Raw genomic sequence first — 4,604 nt, forward strand, 5'->3', positions numbered from 1 at the left:
AAACTTACCCTAAAATGCTCCCCTTTGCACCTCTTTGCTCGCCAGAGTAGGAAGCCTTAAGAAAGCAAGAGGACTGTCCATTGAAGAAGTTGACTGCCGAACCGGGGAATTTGTACAGCTGTCACCATTGCTGCTTTTATTGTTGGGGGGGGGCTTGAGTTGACCTTTAATGTTTAATTTTACATTATTCTCTGGTCTATTTTCCCATGACTGTAGATCATTGAACATCAACATCAAGCAGCAGTCTTCCATTCAACATTCACATCTCTTACTCAGTAATCAATGAGACGACCCTGGAGACTACTGATGGTTTGGTGGCAATAGGTTATAACACTGGTTTACTTTACTACTTCTTTTTTTGTGAATGAGGCCCCTAGAATTGTGAGACGTTCCATATTGTGCTTGAGATACAGTATATTATTAAGTATCTTGACCTCTCCCTAGAACTGACACATTTGAGTGCTCCTGTATTGTGGAAGCAAGTGGCACCTCCATACCCAAGTACCAGGCACACCGTTGAGCAGAAAGTGTCAGAAGTTTAGAAATCCTTCTACATTTTTGTCACCAGCAAAAAAAAAAAGGCAAATTGGTTAAATAAGTCTGCAGGCAGGTTGCCTAAATGACTCTCTAAGGGCATTGGAACAATGAAGGGCACTGGATGGTGACCTGTATATTATTACTTGACATACCATCAAATCCACAAGCTCTACAGGTGACCTTCTGCACCTCTCCTTCTGTCACAGCTGTCATATTCCCGATAACTGGACTTGTGTTCTACTGCCGTGGGAGGAATATGGCAGTTTAATAAGACACAATGGGAAAAGGGTTCTGTAAACATGTCAGGGGGAGAAAGTACAATGTCGATATGGAGTCTGAGACATCAGAGTATCTCCATTGCCCTTGCTGTATTGCAGTTCCAAACCAAGAGTGCATGGATATTATGCTTAGAGATTATTGTACAATTTAACACTAACCCACATGCTTTGTTATATGTTTTTTAAAGGGGTAATAGAGCCTGAAGTCAACATCCCTGGCCTATGTTTTAGTTGTAGAAACTTTAGCACCTGCCACCCTCCCCACTATTGGCCTTGCTACCCAGTCGCCTCCTACCTATAAATGATCTGGAGGGTCAAACTGGTGAGGGAACAGGAATATGAGGGGGAGAGTTCCTGTTGCAGATGCACGCTGGGCCCATCCAAAAATTTTTTGCTAAGGGTAGGTACACCACCTGAATAAACCTACTGACACTGGGCGACCCTAGAGTTTTCACCTCCCTGGACATGGTGGCAGCTCCAGTAGGATCCAACTAATTATGGATGGAAAATTATGGGTAAGAGCCATGACGATTTGCTCCTGAAATTGCGCTTTGCACTTGCATTTGTAAATGAACGGTGTTGTTATAGGGAATTATTATTATTATTATGGAATGAAGACTGTTGAGTGTTTCCCATTTAAAGGGGAAATATACCCTGATACACAACTGTGACCCAATTAATGGGTTTTAATTAAACTTTTAATGAACATAAAAATGTGTACTTCAGCAGAGCAACTGATTTTTGTTTACATTTCCTATTTTTCAGTGTCGGGATGACGGGGGGAATATTTAGGTAGCCTTCTAGTTAATTAAACTGTTTAATGAACTCCTTACTCATTATACCCGTGGAGGCAAGCAGGACAAAGTCATTATATAAAGAGATTTTTTCTGTCCATGGAAACATGCATTCCAGGGGGAGAGAGTATAAAAATAAACCATGACATATTTGCACTGTTTTATGGGGACAATATTGTCTAAATGACAGGAATAGCGAGCACAGTGTAATTTATTATTATGTTGGGCATGTATGTAACAATCAGATTGAAGACAATACTGGCATAATCTGCTCTATCATTTGGCTAATCCTACCACAATAGCCACCTGTATGTGCAATGCATTTATGGTGGATATTACTGCAAAATGGTGAAAATATGCAAAATGTATTGAAATCAATGGACAACACTTTACATCCTTTGAGATATCTTTATCTAAGCATGGTAGAAAAACCATTGAGCCACTGAACCTTAAAGAGGTTGTTCGGTTTTAAATTCAAATTTAGTATGATGTTGTAGAGGAGTTATTCCCAACCAACATTTTGCTAACAAACCCTTGGATATTGCTCCCAGTGGCCTCAAAGCAGGTGATTATTTTTGAATTCCAGGCTTGGTTGTATAAAAACCAGGTGTCCTGCCAAACAGAGCATCCTGTAGGCTGCTAGTCTTTATAGGGGCTACCAATAGCCAATCACAGCCCTTATTTGGCATCCCCAAAAACATTTTTCATGCTTATGTTGCTCCCCAACTCCTTTTACATCTGAATGTGGCTCAAAAAGGTAGGGGACGCTGATGTAGAAAGTGATCTTCTGAGACAATTTGTAATTGGGTTCATTTTTTATTATTTGTGGTTGTTCAGTTATTTAGCTTTTTATTCAGCAGCTCTCCAGTTTGCAATTTCAACAATCTAACCCACATTACCATAGCAACCATACATTGATTTACACGAGAGACTGGAATATGAATAGGTTGGGCCTGAAGAGAAAGATGACTAACAAAAAGTAGCAATAACAAAAATATTGTAGCCTTACAGAGCATTTGTTTTCAGATGGGGTCAGTGGAAAGATTGAGAAGAAAATGTCAAATAATTAAAAAAAACTATATAAAAAAAAAAAGAAAATTATGAAGGCCAATTGAAAAATTGCTTAGAATAAGTAATTCCATAGCATTCTAAACGTTAACTTATAGGTGACTACCCCTTTAAAGGCACTGATAGATGGCGTATTGTGTCAATCACCCTGAGGGCCAATGGTGAAAATAGTGTCATTTGGCATGGCATCAGCAAATCAAATCTATTTTTAAGGACACAACTGTGATCCAAGGATGGCCTGCAGGACTGTTAAAAGCTGGTATTCATGGGGCACAAGCAGGTCTCCCCACTCTTTTTGGAGACCCTTTTAGATTTCTTTGGAACCTTAGATTTCTAATGTCCCTTTTGACATAACAGTTCAGCTGCTCTAAGCTAAGACAGCTGGTCTAGTCTATATTTGTAGACTCTTGTGAGAAGGACCTCTCTATCATTTGCACCAGTTTGTATGTCATTATCTGTATTTGTTGTACTGATTACGGGAGAAGGCTTGCTGCTTTATAAATAAAGGCAAAGTATATGAGAAGAGTCAGCACTGTTTCATCTCCTCCTCCACCTCCTTTTCCACAGCTATTGATTTTCAATGGATTCCCTTCCTGGAACATCTCCAAGAACCAGTTTCTGCAATTAACATTCTACATGGATCCAATAATGACTAATAAAAAATGATCCTCTTCCATGTTCAGCTTTAACTGCTTGGACTCCTCTCTGAGTGGGAACACAGCGGCTGGCATTTAGGAACCGGACTCAGAAATTGGCTCTAAATGATCTAGGAGGCAATTATCAGGCTCCCTACCGGAAAGTAAATCAGGTCACTTTGTGTAGGGAATGCATTTGCTTTTTAGGTTTCACCACATTCTTAAACATTTCATAAAGGACAAACTTCTGTATCTCCTTTAGATACAGCCTAATATTTAAAGGGCACATCACATTTGAATGTACTTCTATTGAATAGAGTGTTCAGTATTCTAGAACTGACTTTGGCACTGCAAATTCACTCTTGTTTATGATGATTTGAGAAATTTCTACCACCTATTAGGGTGATTGCTCATTGAATGTTTTGTCACCCATGCTATATCACCTCCAGCACAGACTACAAAATATTTGAAAGTATGTTTCTATTGGTGCCCTTAGTTGTGTTGCCACCAGTTTTTCAATGTATGATAACATGCAGTGGTTTTACATGCATGGATGATCTAGTTTAGTGTTCCCCAACCAAAGAGCAACATGTTACTCAACAACCCCTTGGACGTTGCTCTTAATGGCCTCAAAGCAGGCTTATTGTTGGATTCCAGCCTTGGAGTCAAGTTTTATTTGCATGAAAACAAGTTGTAATGTCAAGTAGAGCCTCCTGTAGGCTCCAAGTTCACATAGGGTCTATCAAAAAAGAAGGCTTCAAAAAGAAGGGTAGAGGGTCCTTTGTCTGAGTATTAACGGGAAACGTGATACAGCAACAAATGACCCACATTTTGTCACGGTTGTAAGATGTTTTTAGAAAACCAACCAGTTCCTCCAACTGTTTTATTTCTCCGACCTGGAATTTAATGTGGTTCCCTGATTGTGTGGTTCCCTGAGGTCCTAGTAATCAGGAGGTGGGTTAGAAGGCAAGTTAATCTGTTTTCTATTTGTGTGTATGTTTGCATTGCTTTAAATTTGAGTTTTCATGGAGCTACCACCAGGTCCAGGATGGTGGCATCTCCAGGGTTCCCCAATGTCACCAGGTGCAAATGCATCAGAAAAGGCAGGATGGAAGCATTAAAAACCATGTGGAAATACAGGAGCATGTTTAGACACAATAACCTTAATGAAAAGTGTCAATAAAGGCTCTCTATTGTGCCCATTTAGAACACCTGCTATTGCAGGTGCATTTGTAAATTATGCATTTCAATAAGTTTGCCTGTATCTGGAAAGGGGGACGTAAACCCAGGAA

This window comes from Xenopus laevis, chromosome 4S (assembly GCF_017654675.1).
Source record: "Xenopus laevis strain J_2021 chromosome 4S, Xenopus_laevis_v10.1, whole genome shotgun sequence".
Lineage (NCBI taxonomy): Eukaryota > Metazoa > Chordata > Amphibia > Anura > Pipidae > Xenopus > Xenopus laevis.